The sequence below is a fragment of the Cryptomeria japonica genome, chromosome 10 (genome assembly GCF_030272615.1).
Source record: "Cryptomeria japonica chromosome 10, Sugi_1.0, whole genome shotgun sequence".
NCBI classification, from domain to species: Eukaryota; Viridiplantae; Streptophyta; class Pinopsida; order Cupressales; family Cupressaceae; genus Cryptomeria; species Cryptomeria japonica.
This window is the reverse complement of record NC_081414.1, coordinates 786,043,261-786,067,679: the sequence shown is the minus strand read 5'-3', so window position 1 is coordinate 786,067,679 and position 24,419 is coordinate 786,043,261. Positions and strand designations below refer to the sequence as shown.

General features: G+C 36.6%; 1 long non-coding RNA gene, 1 other non-coding gene and 2 pseudogenes across 5 annotated transcripts in view; 2 read left to right on the top strand and 2 right to left on the bottom strand.

Annotated features, from left to right (window-relative positions):
• The first annotated feature begins 274 nt into the window (after positions 1–274).
• Positions 275–1,764, top strand: LOC131039212 (NAD(P)H-quinone oxidoreductase chain 4, chloroplastic-like; annotated as a pseudogene).
• A 3,808-nt stretch (positions 1,765–5,572) lies between these two features.
• LOC131039267 (cytochrome f-like) lies at positions 5,573–15,913 on the top strand (annotated as a pseudogene).
• On the bottom strand, positions 11,728–11,800 carry TRNAF-GAA (transfer RNA phenylalanine (anticodon GAA)). The gene has a single exon. It is a non-coding gene; the product is annotated as a tRNA-Phe (tRNA).
• Positions 15,914–22,035: 6,122 nt separating the features above from the next.
• Positions 22,036–24,419, bottom strand: part of LOC131039298 (uncharacterized) — a 63,291-nt gene continuing 60,907 nt past the window's right edge. For all 4 annotated transcript variants that reach the window (XR_009104612.2, XR_009359267.1, XR_009359265.1 and 1 more), the window contains one exon: positions 22,036–22,467. This is a non-coding gene — a long non-coding RNA (uncharacterized LOC131039298). The remainder of the gene's footprint in view (positions 22,468–24,419) is intronic.

The following is a 24,419-nucleotide window of genomic DNA, read 5'->3' as shown; positions in this document are numbered from 1 at the left end:
AATTGCTTCTGCTCCAAGAACAGAAGACTGTGTAGGTTGTAAGAGGTGTGAATCGTCTTGTCCAATAGATTTCTTAAGTGTACGTGTTTATTTATGGCATGAAACAACGTGCAGTATGGGTCTAGCTTACTGATCCATGAAAAAAGAAAGATAGTTAGATTCATCCCATACATATTTTTCATTCTCCTTTTCCTCTTTCACTGATCAAAACCCATACTCAACCCAAAATTGAAAAGCATGGGTTTTGATATCGAAAGTCTCTTTTCTCTTCATTATGAGTAATTTACCTTTGTTAACAATAATTGTTATTTTGCCCATATCTGCAGGGTTATTAATCCCATTATTTCCCCATTAAGGAAATAAAATGATTCGATGGTATACTCTAGGTATTTGCTTATTAGATCTTCTTTTAATGACCTATATATTTCGTTATCATTATCATTTTGATAATTCATTAATCCAATTGGAGGAGGATTATAACTGGATAAATCTTATCCATTTTCATTGGAAACTGGGAATTGATGGATTTTCCATTGCACTTATTTTATTAACGGGATTTGCAACTACTTTAGTTTCTTAGTCAGTTACTTGGAATCCGCGATTATTGCATTTCTTGATGTTGGCAATGTACAGTGGCCAATTGGGGTTATTTGCTTCTCGAGATATTCTTCTTTTCTTTCTCATGTGGGAGTTGGAACTAATTCTTGTTTACCTACTTTTATCCATGTGGGGGGTAAAAAGACGTCTATATTCGGCCACAAAATTTCTTTTGTATACTACCGGTGGTTCCATTTTTATCTTAATAGGAGCTTTAAGTTTGGGTCTCTATGGATCTCATGGACCAACCTTCGATTTTGAATTATTAGCTAAAAAAGATTATCCCATCACACTTGAAATACTATTATATTTAGGGTTTTGATCACTTATGCAATAAAATTGCCAATCTTCCCTTTACATACCTGGTTACCAGATACTCACGGGGAAGCACAGTATAGTACATGTATGCTTTTGGCCGGAGTTCTATTGAAAATGGGGGGATATGGGTTGATTCGGATCAATATGGAATTGCTACCTCATGCTCATTCTTTGTTTTCGTCATGGTTGATAATACTAGGAGCAGTGCAAATTATCTATGCAGCTCTAACTTCTATGGGTCAATGCAATTTGAAAAGAAGGATAGCCTATTCATCAATATCTCATATAGGTTTTGTAATTATAGGAATTGGTTCCATGACATATATAGGTCTCAATGGAGCCATTTTGCAAATGATTTCTCATGGATTAATTGGTGCTGCACTTTTTTTCTTGGTAGGAACAAGTTATGATAGGATACGTACTCTTTTCCTTGATGAAATGGGAGGAATCGCTATACCAATTCCTAAAATCTTTACTATGTTCAGTAGCTTTTCAATGGCTTCTCTTGCATTGCCAGAAATGAGTGGTTTTGTAGCAGAATTTATGATATTTTTGGGCGTAATTACTAATCATAAATATTCTTTGACCTTTTGGATCAATATTACTGCAATAGCGGCAATTGGAATGATATTAACTCCCATTTATTTGTTATCTATGTTACGTCGAATGTTCTATGGATATAAGGTTTTGAATGTCCCGAATCCTTATTTTAAGGATTCAGGACCACGCGAACTTTTTATTTTGATCTGTCTCTTTCTACCAATCATAGGTATTGGTCTTTACCTCGATCTAGTTCTATTTTTATATAATGCTAAGGTAGAAGCTATTTTCTCTCAATCTTTCTATTAAGAAATAATCATTTTTTTTACCTTCCAGATGGATTGGAAACTATCTAATAGGCTTAGTTCTGATTAATTAAAAAAGCAGGTTTTCAGGACCCGAAACCTTTAACAAGAGATATTAAGATAAGTCACCCACAGTGCTTAAGAACCGCATACAAAAAGACTGGCAAAAAGCCAGTAAACCGAAAGGACAACAAAACAAACAATAGCAAAGAAACTGAGAGGGCACTACACAGTAATTTTCTTCAATAAGTCCTCTGCCTTCATCACCAATCGTCGTAAGTAGCCCCGACAACTTTAAGGTCTTCCATATCCTTGTTTGGTTTTTTGTCCTTCTTTTTGCCTTTGGTACGGGTTATGGGACCTTGAACTTCCCCTGTTCCTTTCATTTTCGAGTTAATGTCCAGAATTTCCTTATCATCATCCAGCTTGCTGATGAGAGTGTTGGTGTTGTTGGTAGAAATCTTCAAGATGTTGAGGCTCTGTTCGGCAATGCTCTTCAGACACTCCTCTATTTTACCAATTTTGCTAACAGTATCCGTGAGAATGTGGTCGTTGGTGTCAGCAAGATTCTTTCTTTCCAGCAAATCCTTCTCAATTTTTTTGAACCTGGGATTGAAAGCATCTCTTATGTCTTCAGCTTTGGCGATGGTACTTTTCAGGTCCTCAATGAAGTTCGACATGGTTTTCCCTTCCCCTGTATTAATGGTTTCAAGGATCAAGATTCTGTTACAGAGTTTTTTATTTTCATCCACAGGTTTCTTGTTACCATTGATGAGCCACTTGATTGTTTCCATAAAAACATGCAAACCCTCGAGGGGAGGATTAGATGGGTGGTCAACTTTTTCAGGGGTAGCCATTTCCACTTTAGGGGTGTGCAGGGTGGTGGTGTCAACAGCCCTAAGAGCCTCTTCCAATGTCTCCTTTTTCGGATTCTGGTCGTTATCTAGGTCCCTAACCTGCTTTTGAACTTCCAGTTCCTTAATAGTCTCCTCTTTCTTCTTGTGCATATTTCTAGCCTGGGTGTGAACTTTAGTCCTCTTATTCAGCCGCTCTTGAGGGTACTCTTCCTCAAAGTCGTCTGAAGTCTCCTCTTCACAAGAAATGCTAATCAGGGGTTTACCTTTGGGCTTTTTGCCCTTGGAAGATGAGGGTCTGCTTTTGTTGTATTTCCTCTTCTTTCCACTATCATAATCTGAGACATCCATGTTGTCCTCAGTGTCAGTTGTGGGGTCGCTTTCAGATTCCTCATCCTCTAAGAAGGCAGGGTCAGACCCCTCATCCTCAGTATCCGCAGAGGGTTGCATGCGAGCAATTTGGTTGGCCTTAAGATGGTCATAGATGAGGACCATCAGGCCTTGGTGCATGGTCGTATCACCCCATGGGTTCTCTTTGTGGGCCTTGAGAGACGCATTCATCGAACAGAGCAGAAAATAAGAAAAATTTACCTTATCATTGTGCCTAAAGTGGTTCAGTAGGACAAAGTGATAACCATAGAATTTGGTGAACCTACCATCTAGCGTGATATATCGCATTAAAACAAAGAGAACTTCCCGCCAGGGTTTGGCAAAAGCCATGGGCGGGTAGTAGGTTTTGCTCAACTTTACCAGTCGTTTCTTCTCTTTCTCCGTGTCCGGGTATCTTTCTATAGCTTCCCTGCTGACTTTCCTATCTCTGTAGAAGTTGCACCCATCTCTTGTGAGGCCCATAGCTTGAGCAATTAGATCCTCGTCGATTTCCACAGTCTGATCTCCCATTCTCAGCATTCCCTTCTTCCATTTTTTACAGAAAAAGCTTGTGACTATAGCGTCGTAAATTGTACGCACTTGCTAAGGAAATACAATTTCACACCCAGTTTAGCACCCGCCTTGGCGCGGTTTGCATTTTTCATTGCATTTCCCCTTTAGCACTTAATTAATCCAATTAATTAGGTCTAAGGTCCTATTTCATCATCCTTCACATCATAAAGTCGGGCCCTTTCATTAAAGTGTGCCCCTTTTCATGTTATTCCTCCAATACATCATCTAATCAAAAACCCTAATTAAGTCCTATTTTGAACTTGGGGGCTTGATTTCGGGGGTCAAAACATCTCGAAATCACTTGTAACTTCGGGATTCTCTCTAAAATCATCATATCTGACGGCCCTGAAAATTTGGTGAAAAGTTGCCGGGACCATGGCGCCCGGAGTGCACACGGTCCCGGACATTTTTCCCGAAATTTTAGGAGCACGATCCAATCATAAAATAAAGCTTAACCCCAAGAAATTGGCGGGAGATTCAATCTCTAGGTCGGCCAAAAGACGAAATTGCGACCTAGGGTTTCATACATAAGAGCTCTCTTTCTTCATTTGAAGGGATCCGAATTTTGTTTTCAGGAACCTCATATGCAATGAAAGAGTAGATCTTTGAAGACTTCAACAACTTTCAACATCCCTCTATCAAGCATTTATAAAATCCATTCATCCATTTAGGGCTTGGAAGACATTGAAGAACAATAGGAGATTACCGACTGAAGATTGGCTTGTACCTCTCCCTTGGGGGTTGGGTATGATTTCGTGTTGTTTTCATGTCTTTGCATAAGCTTCAATATCTCATTTATTCATGCTTTAGATCACTTTGCATCTTGATTTAGAGCATTTACATTATCATTTACAAGCAATTAGGGTTTACTTTCTAGGTTGCTCTAGTTTGCTTACTTGCATTTTAGATCTTGCACACACACAAGGTCTGCACACACATTACTTTTACAATACAACTTGGCTATTTGTTGAGGTGGAAATCACCGAAGCGGGGGTTTGACTAAGGCAAAACCCTATATAGCCGCCCAAACACCTTTTTCAGATACAAGTGCAAGTTTCGGGACTCGGACGACGCCGCAGGTTGCAGATGCAGGAAAAGCAGGTCGAGACAGCACCCCACACCAAATTGCAGAGCAAAATACCAGGACAGGGGCGTGGGGCGCCCTGGTCCTGCCAGGACAGGGGCGCTGGGCGCCCTGGTCCCTGGGACAGAGGCGTTGGGCGCCCTGGTCCTCCTGACAGACAGCATTTCAGACAGTTTTCCAGAGTGCAAAACAGAAGTTTCAGGTGCGGTTCCGGGACAGAATCAGGACAGTGGCGCCCGCGCCCCCGTCCCGAACATTTTCAGTCAAATTTTGACTCCGGGTACGCATCTGCATTCTTGTTTTATCCTTGTGTTTACAGCTTTCCATTGTTTAAGTTCAATTCTGCAATCTTGTTGTTAGCTCATACTTGCATTTTAGGGTTAGGAATTAAACTTGCATAATCTTACCTTTCAATTACAACGAAGGAATAGAAATCCTAATAGGTAGCCCGTGGCTCTCTCTTTCACAAAAAGAAGTAGCCAATTGTGTGATACCTCTAGGCTCTTTCGTATTCCGTAATGTGTGTCAAAAGGTAGGATTAGGGCATGATAACCTAGTCTCGCTTTTTCTCCCACACAGTGACCATGTCATCATGACCATGGAATCTCTCCATGAATTTCAAGAGGCCACCCTTCTGCAGAATACCCCAAACCTCCTCCTTCGGTTTCCATTATTTACAGCTACTTGGTTCATATCCCCTCCTGTTGCCACCCATTTTGTCGTTGTTCAACACCAGATTTCGAAACTTGCAGAGCAAATTAGCCGGAAAGCTTTTCAAAACAATAAGAGTCACCCAGAAAGCGTGGGAACTTATTGCGATGAAAATATAATTAATGAATATCTCATTATTACAGTGACTCGAAGTACTCAAATCAATTCTTTTCATAATTTTCTTGTCCATCGATAATCTTAGGAGTACTTCTATAACGATCATGACAAATGATTTGCCTGACATCATCAGGGAGTACATGTTCTCTCGTCCACGTGGTCATTACTTCCTTATTAACTGTCGCGGTGGCGGCCCAGTCAACAGAACCGTTGGCCTCCCGGCAAATGTGGGAAATGTAGCTTTTTTTGAACGTACAAATGAGGTCTCTAGCAGAGGTAATAATGTTGTTGATCGACCAAGAAGGTTTTGAGACCCCCTTAAGACAATTTATGATATTGTTTGAATCCCCTTCGATCCAAAGGTAGGGACAATTCCATTTTTTGGCTAGGAGGATACCTTGGAGAGCAGCCATTGCTTCGGCTTTATGGTTAGTTTGAACCCCAATAGGGACAGCAACCATTTCCTTGCACATTCCTTTGTCATCTCTTTGAACAGCTCCACAACCTGAAGGACCCGGGTTACCTTTGGCAGCACCGTCAAAATTAACTTTGAACCAGCCTTGGGGAGGAGTTTGCCAAATAGCATCAAGCCTTTTATTATGAAAGAGGTTAGAGCTATCAGAACACTTAATGTTCCAAGCCCTAAGAATGATAGCTTCCTGAAGGTTGTTTGCAACACAAGGACCCTCATTGATCTCTATATTCTCATGAATAGCCCATTGGATTTTCTGGAAAACAATATCCTGGTTGAGTGAAACATCCCTGAAGATTTGGTTATTTCTTTCTTTCCAAAGACCCCACTGGATGTGAGGAAGCGAGAGCTGCCACAAATAACTCAAAAAAGAGTTAGACCATTTTATGTTCCAGGAGGAGAACAAATCTGAGATGGTTTTGGGGAACACCCAGATAATACTAAAACTAATGAGGAACCTTTCCCAAATGGAGGCTGAGAAAGGGCAGTGGATGGCCAAGTGATCCACAGACTCTTCTTCCTGAAGGCAAAGAGCACATATGTTGGGGAAAGCAAAGCCTCTACATTTCAAGTTGTCAAGGGTTAAGATTTTGTTGTGAAGGACGGTCCAGAAGAAGAAGTTGATCTTGGGGGTAAGGCCTCTAATCCAGACTTTAGACCAGATGGGATTCACTGAAGGATCAGGGGTAAGGATACCAAACATGGAAGAGACAGTGAGGGTACCTTTAGGATTATGTTTCCATATCAAGGAGTCAGCTTCATTGTTCAACTAGACCGCAAACAGATGAGTCTTAAGCTTAGAGAGGCTTGGGTGAATGCTTTCAATATTCTGCCATTCATTGCCAATCCAATACTCAGCAACTAAGGAGCCATAAGATCTAATACAAGAGGGAGCAAAGGGGGCCCATTCATTGATTTCTATCAGAGGTTTTTCAAAAAGCCAGGAATCCTCCCAGAATTGAACTTTCCTACCATTTCCAACTTTCCAGATCACTCCTTTAGCTATACTTTCTTTACATTTTGAAGCATAATTCCATATGTGGGAAGCATTAATACTAATGTCTGAGTTGATAAAAGAAGACAAGGAAGAGGAAAGAAGAGAGTACTTACTTCGCCAAATTTTACACCATTCAGTATCAAGATGGAACATTCTCCAGACTTGTTTGGACAGAAGTGCTTCATTCAGAGTACAGATCCTTCTCAGTCCCAACCCGCCATGTTTCTTCAGTTTACAAACTTGATCCCAAGCCACTAGGGACATTCTTTTCTTGTCTTCAACCCCAGACCAAAGGAATCTTCTTTGGATTTTCTTAATAGCATTAGCATACTTCACAGGAATTTTGAAAAGGCTAAGCGCATATATCGGAATACTTTGAAGAGAAGCTTTAAGAAGTTGGAGCTTGCTAGCCTAACTAAGGAGAGCTCCTTTCCATCTAGCTAACTTTTTCTGGAATTTGTCCACTAGAGAGCTCCAAAATGAGTCAAGAGGAGCAGTGCCCATAGGGAGACCAAGGTAATTTACAGGAAGATCAACAATCCTACACTCCAGGATTCTACCGATTCTTTGCTGTCTTCTCTCGGGAGTGTTGATGAAAAAGACTTCGCTTTGGGTCCAATTGATAAGCTGACCAGACGCAGAGGCAAACTTGCAAAGATTACTCTTCAAAATTTTAGCTTCAGAGATACTAGAGTCCCCCATGATAATAGTATCATCAACAAATTGTTGATGAGAACAAATCAGATCAGTAGAGGATGGGTGGAGGCCCTTAAAGGAGCCTTGCAGCACCAAATTATCCATACTCCTTCCAAAGCATTCTACCATAATAATAAAAAGGATAGGGGAAATAGGATCCCCTTGCCTCAGACCTTTGGAAGCTTGGAAAAAAGGGGAAGGTGAACCGTTGATAAGGACAGCAAAAGAAGAAGAACAGATAAGATGGGTGATGAGATCCACAACTCTGGAGGAGAAACCAAAAGACCTGAGGACCTTCAAGAGAAAATCTCAGTCAACCCTATCATAGGCTTTGGAGAGGTCAAGCTTAAGAATAAGACCCTACTTCTTAGCTTTAACTAGAGAATGGATGTTCTCATGGACAGTGATAATAGAATCTAGAATTTGACGACCAGGGACAAAACCAGTTTGCTGGTGGCTGATAATAGCTGGAAAGACGGAAAGCAATCTGGTCGTAAGAACCTTAGATATTATCTTATAAAAGGAATTGCAGAGACTGATAGGTCTGAATTTGTCCATGGAGTCGGCCCCTTGAGATTTAGGAATGAGAGCCAGAAAAGTGTCGTTGATTTCTTTCAGAAGTTTCCTAGCCCCCGAAAAATTCCTTGACTCCATCGGTAACATCTTTCCCGACAATGTCCTAGAAATCTTGGAAGAAGAACATTGGAAAACCATCCGAGCCCGGCGCTTTGGTACCATCAAAGGAGAAGACAACATTTTTTATTTCTTGATTAGAAGGAATGGAGGAAAGGGAAGCGTTCTTATAATCATCTATGAGACAAGGGATGTTAAGGAGAAAAAAAGATTGGTCTTCAGCATCCAATCTGTTATCCCTCTTTAACAGGTCCGAAAAAAAACTTTTGGCTTCCTTTCTAATTTCCACCTCCTTAGTAATCTCCCCTTTATCCACCACGAGTTTGGAGATCCTGTTAACTGCTTTATGCTTGATAGTCGACATATGGAAGAATCTTGTGTTTCTATCGTCTTGTGTTTCTATCGCCTTCCTTAAGCCAGATGCTTCTTGATCTCTGCTTCCAAAAGTATTCCTCTTTGGCAATGATGTCCTGATATTTTTTGAGAACCTCATTTTCTTCAGCAATGGACACAGTTCTGAAACCATCTTTCTGGATTTGAGTTTGAATTTCTTTGAGATCCTCCTAGACTTTACTTTTGGCCTCAAAAATGTTCCCAAAGCTGGATTTATTCCAGATTCTTATGTTATCCTTAATACTCTTAAGCTTCTTAACAACTCTATACATTGTAGTTCCTTCCACTTGGATGCTCCACCATTTCTGGATATTACTTTTGATGTCTGGGTGGAGGGTCCACATTTTTTCAAATCTGAAGCAGAAGTTTCTCCTTCTATTGATGGATTCAGCATTAAAGGTAATGGGAAAATGATCCGAGCCAACCCGAATGTGAGCCGACAGAGAACAGAAATAATGACTAAACCAGTCATCGGAAATGAGAGTCCTATCTAGGCAGACTTGGATGAGGTCAGTACCAGTTCTCCTGTTAGTGCAAGTATAATTACATCCCTGAATTTCCAAATCATTGAGGGCCTGAGAATTTATGAAGTCCATAAGGGCCAATATGCTTTCCAACTGGGGGGGCTTCCTCCATATTTTTCCTCTTCTCTCAAATGAGTGTTAAAATCTCCCATAACCAACCAGCTAAGATTCCTAAAGTTGTCCCTAGCTTGAATAAGATTTTTCCAAAAGGAATTTCTAGCCTTTAAGGTGTTGGGAGCATAGATGTTAGTAAGGACCCAAGTAGTACGATCTTTCAGATGCTTGAATTTGATACACAAGAAATTATTGTCCTGGATGATAATTTTCCCTTTGACAGAATTGAGATTCCAGATGGTAGCAATGCCTCCTAAAGCACCTTCAGAACTTCCACCACTGACTTTTCCATTTTTGAAAAACTTCAAAGATTCAACTTTCTCTTTACTCATTTTGGTTTCTTGAATTAGAAAGATATCAGGTTTACTATCCTTTATTATATTCCTGATAATGTCTTGCTTATGGGGGTTATTAAGTCCCCTAATATTCCAAGAAATAATCTTCATAGGTACTCACCAATTCCTAACTCCTTAAGAGTCTTATGGGTTCCATCTGCAATGTTCTTGTTGGCCTCCTTAATTCCAACTGTGTGGTTAGAGGGACGGCCTGGGGAGGAGGTATACCCGACATCCACTCGAGCAATTCTGCTGGATTTTCTTATGAGAGAAGTCGATGGAGTTGATCCTTTCTTATTCCTTTGCTTTGGTATTTTCCATTCGGCATCTGTCTCAGGATCCGATACCGGGTTGGATAATATTTTAGAGATTTCTTCTTCATTTCCCCATTTAGGAGATCTAGAAGCATTTGAGTCATTAAGATCATTGTTGGTTGATTTTGAGCTCCAGACTGAATCCGAGAGGTTCAAGCCCAAAATTGCACATTTTTGAGCTTCTTGGATTCCGAAGCTAGGCATGAGCGAAGAGGAATCAGTATTTTCTTCTTGGGAAACAGTGATTTCCCCTTCCTCTGGTTGATAATTTTCCTCTTGCAGCTCATTTCCTTCATAGGTGTCAGTCACCACTCCTGAAATGTTGATAGGGTGGTTAGTCTGGTCTTTCTGCTCCCCCGCTTGAGAAGTGATCGGGAGGTTGACTTTGTCTGGATCATTTCTCTGAGCTTCATGCATAAGAGGCCTGGAGATAGAGGCTGCTTCTGTCTTCTCCCCCAAGGGGTGATTGGGGATTTCATCTTGTCTGTCTAAGCTTTTCACTTGCCAAACCTTTTTATCTGGGGTCCTTTGGTTCTCAAAGGGGGGCTTGGATTGCCTGGATTCTGCCTTTGGGTTTGGTGGGACAATGACTTCGCCTAGTGCCCCGCTTGTTTACAATGGAAGCAAGCAAAGGGAATAGATTCATATTCAATATGTTGTTTCCATGTTCCCAGCTTTGAAACAAGATCTATCTGATCTGGCATATCTGCATCGTGGGCTACCCCTACACAAAACCTAGCATGAGTGAGTCTCCTTTTAGAGGCTGTAACTGGGTCTATAGAAAGTAGTTCACCAAAAGAGTTTGCAATTCCAGAGAAGATACTTTTAGCCCAATATTTAAGAGGCAGGCCTGGCAACTTAACCCAGACAGGAATTTGTGATAGAAGAGAGTCTTTCATATTCAAATTCGGTTGCCATTTACGGAGGACCAAGCCTGTCTTTCCACCCATCCAGGGACTTCCGCAAAGAATAGAGAGTTTATCTTCTCTGCACGAAAAAGAAAAGGATAAAAGGCCTTTGGGAAGGGCCGAAATTTCAACATTACCCTTAAGGGCCCATTTTCATTTGACATAGGTCCTAACAATTTCAATATTAGGACGCTACCCCATGAATTTACCTACCAAAGAGTTCGACATACTATTAATGTTGTGATCCAAAACCAGATCCGGAATAGAGATAGTGAACTTACCTTCAGAAGGATCAGATAAATTCTTGACAAGAGGGAGTGAGGATTTGCCAGTTGGTTTAGTTCCAAATAGAGAAGACCATTTTTTAGATTCTATTCCTCTCACCCCGGAGCCATCACATGGAATGGGCCCCCCGTAGTTCCCTTCCCCCAAGGGCCCAAAGGGACCCTCAGTCTTTTCTAGCAAGGTACCGCCAGTCTACTGAATAGCAGCAGCTTCCAGAGAGTCCGGAGGCTTATCCTTCTCCCCTATGGGACCAGATACCTTCTAGCCACTCCCATCATTGGAACCAAGGTTCCCGCCTTGCGGAGAGTTTGAATTTTGAATTCCCCTATTGTTGCTTCCTTCCCCCATTTTCCCCTAGTCAAAATTATTTTGTTGCATCTCATTGAAAAAAATCTAATAGGCCTAGTTATGCCCTTTTCTTTACGAGATATAAATAGAATGAAATAGAGAAAATTTCTCTCTAGTTCGAGTTATTTCAAGTAGTTTTTATTCTCTTTAAAATAACTTGGACAAACTCCCTATTGATTCAATAACATAGAATCACTACTGATTATTCTAAATCAATCAATCAATATATATATATATATATGCCAGGAACCAGATTTGAACTGGTGACACAAGGATTTTCAATCCTTTGCTCTACCAACTGAGCTATCCTGGTTGTTCCCCTGTGCATCATACTAGCACAATAACCAAACTCTTGTCAACTAAAAACAAAAAAGGTAAAAGACAGCATTGGAAAGAGTAGAAGCAATTATGCAAATAAAAACACAACATATATAATGTTGTGTACAATTATATACAAAGATAAAGATATATATATATATATATATATATATATATATATATATATATATATATATATATATATATATATATATATATATCTACAAAAGCAGACACAAATTGATCATACAATTAAAACTTCTGATGTTCTTAGTAACACGCCTAATAAATAAAAAATAGAAAAAAAAAAAAAAAAAAACTTCTTTGATGGGGATAGAGGGACTCGAACCCTCACGATCTATAAAACCAGCGGATTTTCCTCCTACTCCAATTTTCATTGTTGTTGACATTGACATGTAGAATTGGACTCTATCTTTATCCTCGTCCAATTATTACTTCCAAAAATTGAAGTAAACACAAATCTCTTTCTAGAGAAGCTCTTAATTGGAAAAATCCTTCAATTTCAATTTGAAGCTAGGCATAACAAACCTAGAACAATTAAAGCTCTAATCATTATTTTTGTTTATTGGTGATATATAATGCTTTTTCAAGTGTTAAATAAAATACAAAAGACATTCTATAAATAATGTATTGTATCCAATTCAAATTATGTTGATTCGTTAGAATAGCTTCCGTTGAGTCTCTGCACCTATCCCTTTCTCGGAAAGGAAACTATTGTCTCTATAAATCGGATTTGGCTCAGGATTCCCCATTCAAAATATCCCAGGGTTCCCTGGATTTGGATGCTATCACTTGGTAAGTTTCCATACCAAGGCTCAAAAAATTTAAGTTTGTAGCGTCTACCGATTCCGCCATATCCCCTTCTTGTAGAACGAAATCATAAAACAATAATTGCATCTCAATTATTTCATTTGCATTCGCATTATATTCTTTCTGCACTTTTTATACAATGTTCTTATTTGTATCCCCATCGTACACCACAAAAATATCCCTTTCTATACTTAGATCTTATTGAAATCATATTTCCGTTCTATAAGTATAGTCTATGAAAGGATGAGAAATCTAAAAGAATTTTTTTCTTCTTATTTCTTTTTTCAATAATATTGTTCTGCCTGGGACGGAAGGATTCGAACCTTTGGAATAACAGGACCAAAACCTGTTGCCTTACCGCTTGGCCATGCCCCATTGTTGCTTTATTTTAAGCAATTAATATCAATTGGCGCAATGTTTCATTTTAATTCATTCTTATCTGGTGCTATGCAATTATGCATAGAAAAATTGAAGGGGCATTTCTTCAGATCTATATTTATAGGGGGACCTAAAAAGAAACAAGAATATACATTCATTGGTCATTCTCTATCAGAATGGTTAAAATATTATATAAATAAATGATCCCTTCCAACTCGAAGACTAAAAGTCTAATCTTGCCAAAGAAATTCGATTGATTGGCCAAATACTTTTGGATCTTTACATCATTTTTATTCATCAGAGAATCAAAATGCTAGTTATCCTCAACCTCCATATTTGTCTAGACGATGCCACTTTTCATTTGAATAATCCCTTTTTTTCCAAATTGCCTAAAGCTTATACGATTTTCGATCCAATTCTTAATGTAATGCCAATTATCCCTCTGTTCTTTTTTTTATTAGCCTTTGCTTGGCAAGCTACCGTAAGTTTTCGATAACGAAAATCTTACAAAAAGTTTCTTGTATTCACTTGATACAGAAACAATTTTATTGTTTCAATAGTTACGTTCTAACTATTTCTATTGGATCATTTTCATTAACCAAATTGGTGTAAAACTCTTTTTCCTTGTTCTGATGTTTATTTGTGATACATCAATTGTTCTCAACAAATAAAAATACCTCGGATTAGTCAATATCAACTGCATCACAGTTGGTATTTGGGTTATTAGGTATTGATTATAATATGTTATATTTATTAATAGAGGTGCATATCTTTGATATTTATTTAAAGAACGAGTAAGGATGAGAATTTATCTATGTATTCCAAATTTTCTTCTATTTTAGACAGTTTATATACTTGTTTCTATTTTTTGTTTGAAAAGATGATAGATAAATTTATTAATTGTGATAATCGTAAACAAGTTTAGGATAGTTTAATTGGTACTTGAGTTCCTATTTATCCTGTTCAATTACGAGCAAAGAAGAAAAGAGAAACAGGATAGATTCAATTCTGAATCTGCTTTTTTTCTTTGCTCGGCTAATAAGTATATGATACAAAAATTGATGATCTATTCTGTTTTCTAATAAGAATCTCGGAGATTACATAATGCTTACTCTTAAGCTATTCGTTTACATAGTAGTGATATTTTTTTTTCTCTCTTTATCTTTGGATTCCTATCAAACGGTCCAAGACGAAATCATGGGCGTAAAGAATAGTGATGAAAAAAGATTAGAAAGTATAATAGTGATGAACAGAGAGAGAGGGATTCAAACCCTTGGTACAAATAGTTTGTACAACAGATTAGCAATCCACCGCTTTAGTCCGCTCAGCCATCTCTCCTAGATGGGAGATCTAAAATTTGAATATAGCATTTCACTAAATAAAGACCAAGATTTGTGAGAATCCGATTTTTTTTCTTTATTTCGTTCCAAACAATTTTCTGCTTTCTCTAGCTCGGCCAGTATCTGGCCAGGCCATTATCTTCCCTAGATAAGAATAATTGACCAAATTATGAAGCATACAGTGCTCTAGCTAATCAGAAAGCTAAAAATAATACTATAAAAGAAGCTAAAAGGGCTATCAAAATTTGACCTAGTGATATCATTTCTTTATTTCCTCTCCAATCACTTTTTATTATATAAGATAATAGATAAGCACTTCTAGTTATTTATTTTAATGATTCCAATTGTTTCAGGCTATAATCTGGATGAAATGTTCTAGATTGAAAATGGGTAGATCATATTGGAAGGGTAAAAAAGAGATTTCAAATACTAAGAGTGGATCCTTTTTATGAAAATGATCATAATTTTCATTTTCTATTCATAAAGAAAAACTATGACAAAATCACTTGAACCATTCTAAGGAATGTGTTAATAATTCTAACAGCTATTATAGAATGGTTACTAAAAAAAATATTACTTAAGTAATAGGGTATTATTTATAATATGCATAAAGGATTGTTCTTGCAAGAGTAAAAACAATACTTGGGGCGGATTTAAAAGGAACCATCTCCTATTCAATTTCTGTCTTAATAATGATAGATATAATGACTCGCACATCTATTGCAATTGCACAGCAAGCTTAGGAGAATCCTCGAGAAGCAACTGGGCATATTGTATGTGCCAATTGTCATTTGGCTAAAAAACCTGTGGAGATTGAAGTTCCACAGTCTGTGCTTCCTGATACCGTTTTTTAAGCAATTGTTAAAATACCCTATGATAAGCAAATAAAACAAGTTCTTGCTAATGGTAAGAAAGGAACTTTAAATGTAGGAGTTGTTCTTATTTTACCCGAAGGTTTCGAATTAGCTCCTTCAGATCTTATTTAACTTGAGATTAAGGAAAAAATAGGTGATCTTTATTTTCAAAACTATTGTCCCAATCAAAAAAATATTCTAATAATAGGTCTTGTTCCTGGTCAAAAATATAGTGAAATTGTATTTCCCATCCTTACTAATAAAGAAGCTCACTTCCTGAAATATCCCATATATGTAGGTGGTAATAGAGGAAGAGGACAAATTTATCCCGATGGGAGCAAAAGCAACAATACAGTCTATAACGCTTCAGCAACGGGTAAAGTAAGTAAAATTGCACATAAAGAAAAGGGTGGATATCAAATAACTATTGATAATCCATCAGACGGTCGACAAGTGGTTGACTTTGTACCTCCGGGACCGGAACTTCTTGTTTCAGAAGGCAAATTCATCAAGGCGGATCAGTCGTTAACGAATAACCCTAATGTGGGTGGAATTGGTCAGGAAAATGTAGAAATAGTACTTCAAGATCCTTTACGTGTTCAAGGTCTTTTATTATTCTTAGCATCCGTCGTTTTAGCACAGATATTTCTGGTTCTTAAGAAGAAACAATTTGAGAAAGTTTAGTTGGTCGAAATGAATTTTTAGGCGCATAAAAGTGAGTCTCCATCTTATGGATGATTAGTGCAATTATGTAAATAAAAATTACAATAATAAAGTCATACTTTTTCGGAGCCCTTCATTTGCCCCTTCCCTTTGTTTGAATATATTGATTGATTGTGAAGAATGAGGAGATATAAAGAATATGTGCATCTTTAATAATGAGTGATTCTGAAACAAACTTGTTAAACAGTGAGTTCCCTAGTTATGCACGACATTCAATATTATATACATGTTATCTTTTCTCACCTTGATTTATCATATTCCAAATAAATAAATCAAAGCATAAATAGAAGGAAGGAGAGAATTTGGTAATCTTGGCTTACTATTTTTGCTGATTTTATAACTTATCCTACTCCTTGAAAAAGTAAAAAGTAAATTATATATATATATATATATATATATATATATATATATATATATATATATATATATATATATATATATATATATATATATATATATATATATATTACTTTTTACCATTATCTCACCAAAATCAGAGGAGTTCATTCATTTTCTAATTTTATTTTTCCTTTTTGGACTGAAATGATAAAACGATAGTTCTGCAAAAACATTAAAAACTTTAGTTATGCGGGGAAAACTATAGTTCTGCAGGGGAAACTATAGGTCTGCGAAAAATTGGATTTGTTTTTTGCTGAGTTCCCGATTCTCCCCCAGTAATATTCTATTACCAGCAATAATACCGATTCTTCTTCCTTCCTCAGGAAGACCTGCAGTAATGCCGACTGCTCTCCACCGTTCCATAAGAACGATTGTATCCTCCTAAGTCAAATTAAATAATCTATCTACTCGTAATTCGAGTACATAAATAAAAAGGTGTAGTTTTTTTTAATTTCTACTAAATCAACCAGCCATAGCTGTGTAACCCTATTCCTAAAAAATCAACCCCTAAGTAACAAGTCCAAACTAGATTAAATCCTAGAGAAGCAACAATTGTCGGTTTTTCCCCTTTCCAACCCCTGTTTATTCTAGTATGTAGATAAATTGCAAATATAATCCAAGTTATTAGTGCCCAAGTCTCTTTTGGATCCCAGCTCCAATAAGATCCCTATGCTTCGTTGGCCCATACTGCCCCGGAAAGTATACCTATAGTTAAAAGAGAAAATCCTAGACCAATGGCACGATAACTCAATTGGTCTAATTGGTTAGCAAATAACCATTTACGATAATTTATAAATGAAAGGCCAAAAGTATGATTCAATTCCTTTTTTTTCTTGGTCGTGTGAATTCCCATTTTAATTGAAGAAAAAGGAATTCTTCACATTAATAAAAATCTTTTGATTTATTTGGGACTTAATGACCAAAAAAGCTATTGATGATAGGGATCCACATAAAAGAGTTGCATAACTAAGCAATATCATACTTACATGCATCATTAACCAATGAGATTGTAAAGCGGGTACTAACATTCTAGATTGTTGCATTTATCTGGAAGACCTAAAGTAGCAAAACCATGAGTTAACATAGCACTTGGCGCGGTGATTGCACCTAACCACCAAGCATCCTGGCCCCGTACTTCTATAACTATATGAATCATGGAGGAAGTCCATGAAAGGAACGTGAATGACTCATACAAATTACTTAACGATAAATGCCCCGAATAGAGCGAATGAGTAACTAATACTCTCGTTATACAAATACACGTCACTATCATGCCCTTTCCTCCCGAATTACTTAGTTCTTCACTTTTATAAAGTAAGGTTCCCCAATAAATGAGAGTGACAACAAATGTAAGAGAAAAAGAGACATGAGCTGATATATGTTCTATACATATGACCAGTGATTAGAAAAAAAACTGCAATAGCCAAATGGTGGTGTGCAGTATCGGTTAGCCACAGACCCCCCGTTGCATTGGATCAAGAATAGGATCGGATGGATCAAAAACTGCTAATTCATAAAGAGCCATCAAACCGGCCCATCCAGAAACTACAGTTGTATGCATTATATGCACAACGATTAACCGGTCAGGATCATTCAACACGACGGTATGGACACGATACCAAGGCAAACCCATGAAAATACCCCTTTATCAAAAAAAGTAGACACTAAGTAACTTTCTCGCATTAGAGATAGATTATGCTATGGAATTATACCTTTGTCTCAAAGGTGAACATCTATCTATTAATAGAACAGTTTCAAAAAAATAGAATTGAGAAGCGGATATATTTTATCATTTATGTATCAATATACAATGTGGTAATTGGTCCCATTTGTTTTGTATCAAACAAAGTAAAGTAATTAATTACTTTACAAAACACCCAATGAATTAGCTATTTTACGAAGAAAGGTACGTCTGCTTATTTGGTCTTATCACTCATTTGATCTTATAATCTATCTTTGTAATAGAAAAAAAACACTATTTAATATACTTTTGATATGATAATCAACTTTGATATGATAATCGACAGCTTACCCTCTTTTTTAGTCCCTTTGGTGGGCTTGTTTTTTCCAGCAATTACAATGTTTTTTCTTGTTTTCAATACTCAAAATGACGAAATTTTATGAATCTGATCAATATATCATACATATATATGTATATATTTATATTTTATAATATAAGATAAAACCTTGTTTAAATAGATCTAAATAGATTATTTTCTTTATTTAGATCTATTCATATATGATAAATAACAAAAAATGTAAATGTATATGGCATCATATGTATGAGACATATTCATACAGACCCGTGTGTGAAAGAATAAGTCTTTCTTACTTCTACTTCAAAATATGTTTATATACATTTGAATAGAGAGATTCATATTTTTATTTGACTGATACAATGAAGTATTATTTTGATAGTCAATAAGTTAAGGACAAAATTTCCATGTTAAAAAAGAGAAGATGAAAAAATAACATGGAAAAAGAAGAAGAATATATATATATATGTTTTTTTTTTGTTTTTTTTTAATGATTATATGTATATGGCTAATTTATGAATATAGCCAATTTATGAGAATGACTTCGGGGTGGGAGTCAAAATTTGTTCAATCCCTCAAATTAAATAGGACGTAATTTGTTATGAATCATCAATCCAAATGGCTATGGATAGAACCCATAACAGGGTCTCAAAAAATAAGCATTTTTTTTTTTTGCTTGTCTCCTCTTTTTGGGTTCACTAGGATTTTTTGTGGTCGGAATTTCAAGTTACCTTGGTAGGAACCTGATACCCTTGTTGTCATCTCAACAAATACTTTTTGTGCCACAAGGAATTGTGATGTGTTTTTATGGTATTGCAGGTCTATTCATTAGCTCTTATTAGTGGTGCACTATTTTGTGCAATGTGGGTAGTGGCTATAATAAGTTTGATGAAAAGGGAGGAGTTGTATGCCTTTTTTGCTAGGGATTTCCCGAAAGAAATCGTCGTATTTTCCTTCAATTTCGTATGAAGGATATTCAAGCGATCAAAATGGAAGTTCAAGAAGGTATTTTTCCTCATCGTGTTCTTTATATGGAAATAAAGGGCCAACAAACATCCCCTTAACTCGTATTGAAGAAAACTTGACCCTGCGTGAAATGAAACAGAAAGCTGCCGAATTAGCCCATTTTTTGCGCGTATCCATTGAAGGATTTTGAAATGAGGGGGGAAAGTCTTCTTAATATACAAATTGATAGATCTCATATCAGTAGATACCAGAAAAAGTTTTGACATAACATTTGTCTGGGGGGAAAGACCATATAGTCAATATATTTCCACCAACACGAAATGTTACTTATGGAACCATACCGATATTCTTTGGCAGTTCGCAAACACTCCATATCATTCTTTATCTTTTAGAAAACACGGATATAATATCTTAAAAGAATACAATGAAGTAGATGACTATTGTTTTTTACACCTTTTTTACATATGCGCCTGAAATATTATCATCTCCTCTATGTACCAAAGGGTCCAGAATTGAACTTAAATTTTCATTTATTTGCCACTCAAATTGAACTGACTCTTTGGGTCAAGAGTTAAATAAAAAAACAATAAATAGAAAATGAGTCCGGATCCAAGCAATTTTCAAAGATTGATCCTTTCTTTTTTACTCTACTTCTCAGTCGAAACAAATCATCTTTCATTTGAAAGATATTTTCTCTCAAGGTCGAAGAATTACACAAAAGATCATTCTATGGATCTCATACCTCGTTCTATAATTCGTACTTTGTTCAGATTTTGGACAAAGCTAACGAGTCAATCGAGCTCAATTGCGATTCACGAATTGGAAGTCGCCAAATATAAAACATTCGCTTCTCTACAATATCTTACATGTTTAATAGTATTGCCTTGGGCAATTTCAATTTCATTACAGAACAGTTTAGAATCTTGGGTTACAAATTGGTGGAATACTGGTCAATCAAAAAAAAAATTGATTATTTACAAGAAGAAAACGCTATAAGAAAATTTGAAAAAATAGAAGAACTATTCCTGTTAGAAATAATGGTGGAAGATTATTCAGAAACGCCTTCACACAATATTTGTGTAGAGATGCAGAAAAAGATGATCCAATTGGTGAAAATATATAATCAAGATTGTATCCACATCATCTCACATTTATTAGCAAATCTAATAGGTTTAGTTCTTCTAAGTGTTTGTCTCATTCTGGGTAAGAAGAAACTTGGCATTCTAAATTCTTGGATCCAAGAAGTCTTCTACAGCCTAAGCGATACAATGAAAGCTTTTTCTATTCTTCTAGCAACTGATCTATTTATTGGGTTTCATTCGCCCCGTAGTTGGGAACTGAAGATCAATTGGATCTTCGAAAATTATGGATTTGCTCATAACGAACGAATAATATCTGGTCTCGTTTCAACTTTTCCAATCATCTTAGACATAATTTTCAAATAGTGGATCTCCCGCCGTTTAAATCGTATATCTCCTTCACTTGTAGTAATTTATCACTCGATGAATGAATAACCAATGGTTTCTCCCCCATTTGACCTCCCCTCTTTTTTACTTTTTTTATTCCAAATCCAAATTCCTCCTCCCAAATGGATTTCCAAATTTTTGAATTAAAAAAAAAGCCTCCCCTCTTCCCATGAACTCACAAGCAATATAGCCAAAAATATTTCAACCTAAACTTTTAGGTTAAAAAGTTTTTCCAACCAATAAGAATAAACTATTTTTAAAAGTACAAGAAATCTAATTCCCTTTTCCATGCCACATTCCCTTTTTTTTTTTTAACATTTTTTAAACAAAATAAAAATCTAAAAGTTAAATAAAAAGGTAAAAAAGGAAATGCCTTTATTTATTTTCATTTTATTTTCCCATGAGACTTTAACTCAACATTAGCATTTAAAATCTAAATAGCAAAACATTTACTTATTTCTTTTTCCAATAATTTAATACAACCATATCACAATATATCATGCAAATTTAACCATTTAAATCTAGCAACTCCATTTATTTAATTAAATCAATAAACTCAAGGGCATATTAAATAACTAATTACACCAACACAAATAACATCATTCACTCAATTTAAAATTATTCAAATAATCGGAAGCACACAAAACGAGGAATGATCAAACAACGACTCACAAAACGAAAATACCAAAGCACTATGACTCGCATACTGGTCAGACAGGAAGGACGACCGATTGACAACACTCACATGAGTGTAACTGTAGATCAAATTAGGGTCCAACAACTATCTCCTCCACTCCCATTGAACAAATAAGGCACGCTCAGACCTGTGAAACCAAGTGGAGTCCATACCACGTACCTACCTAGTACTTGTACCTACAATGTCTTGCATCAACGAACCACACGTGCATATAGACAAATATATAAACAGACACGACACGCACACTGATGAAGGAGAATCGTGACGTTCCATGTCTCATCGGAGTGAATAAAGGAAAATCATCCCCTCACATCCCATACACTTGCAAACACGAAACATGTAAATAATGCATCACACATATAAAGTAAATGTGTCAGTCCATGTCAGTAATCCATAGTGTCCCACGGATGTTGGGGACGAGGACACGGGGGGACTTGGGCCTGGGAGGGGGAAACGCGTTTCCGTGGAACACTGGACTGGTCCATAAAAATCACATTTAACATAAGTAATGAAATGCTGCATGAAAGCATACACTACATATCAAGTTAAAGCATGTAATAACATCGTATAGAGTCTGAATAAAGTATAACAATAATGTATCCACTGAACAATTAACTGAAGTCAAACATGAGTCCAAAAAGTCTAATCGAGAAGGGGTACTACACTTGAACTTCCAAGCTTCTTCTTTGGATGGTAAAACCCAAATGCAAAAGCAATCTCATTCTCAGTAATATGAATATGAACATGGAATGATGATAGCAGAGAAATGTAGTAGCCAAGATCCACATCATACTTTCAATTCGAAAGAATCCAATGCAAGACCATTAATGCATTAGCTCCAATGAATTCAACGCCCGGCAGCATATTGAAGATGAAGGTCTTCAATCCCAAACAACACAGGAAAAATGGGAGTCAATGTCCCATCTTCACATCCCAATATGTGTCTAATTCGATCATTCAGATTTTCCAGCCCTGTCAATAGCCAAAGCATCAAATGCAGTTCGATTTTTCAAACACAACAGTAGCGTTTCCAGCCTCTAATAATTATTCAGATCCAACAAAAAACAAGTACTAAAGCCAAGTTTTGTGGCACTAGTAGTTGGCCAACCTCTTTACTTGTATACCTTGCATCAAGAGCTTGCATTGAATTTGACATTTAAACAATTAGGAAGATTGCAGGTTGCCCCTTTTCCATGAAGTCCTCACTTGTTATTATCTTATAAGCTTTCTTACTCTTTAATTCTTTGATTTTTAATGATCTGAAATTTTGGAGAGAGAGAGAGAGATTTGTTCAAGATGGAAACAACTTTGGAATTAAGTTTTGGTTTTTATGTTTTACATATTGAACGAGATCCAAGGTTGAAACCTAATGCCAATGCTATACCAAGAACAAGAAATCAAGAATTGCATAATTATAAAGATGCCTTTTTAAGGACAAGTGGGCTGACAACGCAAAAACAGGGAAGAAGAACTTGGCATTAAAAGCAAATGCAAATAAAATAGGAGCTGAGCCATGTATGCCTGTGCCAAATTTCAACCTTCAAAGAGAAAATCATAAAATAATAATTTTCCTGCTCCAAATTAATGAGCTTATGTTAATGATATACAATATCACAAGGCAGTTGTAGGAAAAGTTCAACGTGGTCCTATGTCAATCCACAATAAAACCAGATTCACAAAATGATAGCTCATACATATGATTACTCTAGTTATCCAGTCTAGTTCCTCCATCGGTTGAATTGCAGCATTTCTTTACTTTCAGTAAGTGTATGTGTTTCAATCAAATTGGACCCATAATTCCATGTATTGTTTGTCCATCCGTCCCTTCCCTCCTACCCTCTATCTCTCTGCCCCTCCCTCCTTTTTCCTGTGAGAATGATTATAATTAGAAAGAATTTGCATGGTTGAGTTGTTGCACTTGACTTGTTAATTCATACTTACTACTTCAAGTTATCTTAATGAGGCTTATTTCAAATCCGGAGAGGGTAAACGTTGATTAATTGTATTTCTTATTTTGGATAATAATTTCTCTCCTGATCTAGTTTCTGGGTAATCATATTGCTGGTATGCTACGTAGCTGAAGAGATGATTTCAGGATGGGATAAATGTATATATGGAAGCAGACTTATAAACCTTTCATTAGTGATATACCAAGAAGATGATACTATGACTGTTTGACTTTAATAAATGGTGCTTTCTGCAGAAAGATAGAATCTGTTCATTCCTTGGAAAAAGATTTTGGCTTCCCACCAAGTTGTGAAATCAACTAGAGGAGAGATCCTCTGTACCTATATGAGTTATATATGAGTTCTGTATGAGTAGCATAACTGGTGTAATGATGGCCTAAGCTTATCTCTGTTCCAAGATTGTAATTGGTATGAAACTGGTCAATCATGCTTTAATGTTGACCTATATCAACCAATGTAAGATGAGTCGTATCTGCAGAGTGAAAACAAAAATGGATTTGGGGTAACCATTACGGTGCTCTTGTAATGAAAACCTTATACATTTTGTTCTCCAAATCAGATGACCATGTTTGGTTTTGCCAAACCAGTGTAGGATGCATTACAGTGATCTAATTAAACCAGTGTAATTATTGGTAAGTGTGCTTAAAGGCAATACCGATTCTTATTCCTTCCACTAAACCCATTAAAGTTGATTTAAATCTGCTTGAACTAAGAGAAAGGTTAACCACCATAGGTTTCACTACATTGGTTTAGCATAATGCATAGAACACAAGAAATAAATTCTTTGAACCCCATAAAATTTCCTTTAAGATATAACCAACCTATGGTTCACCATGTCAGGAATTTCCACTAGTATAAAACAGTATCAAATGTAATATAAATTGTAATTTGTCAAACCATCTGCCTAAATAATATGGCTTCTGAAAGCATTGAGAAACCTCCATCTGATTAGAAATG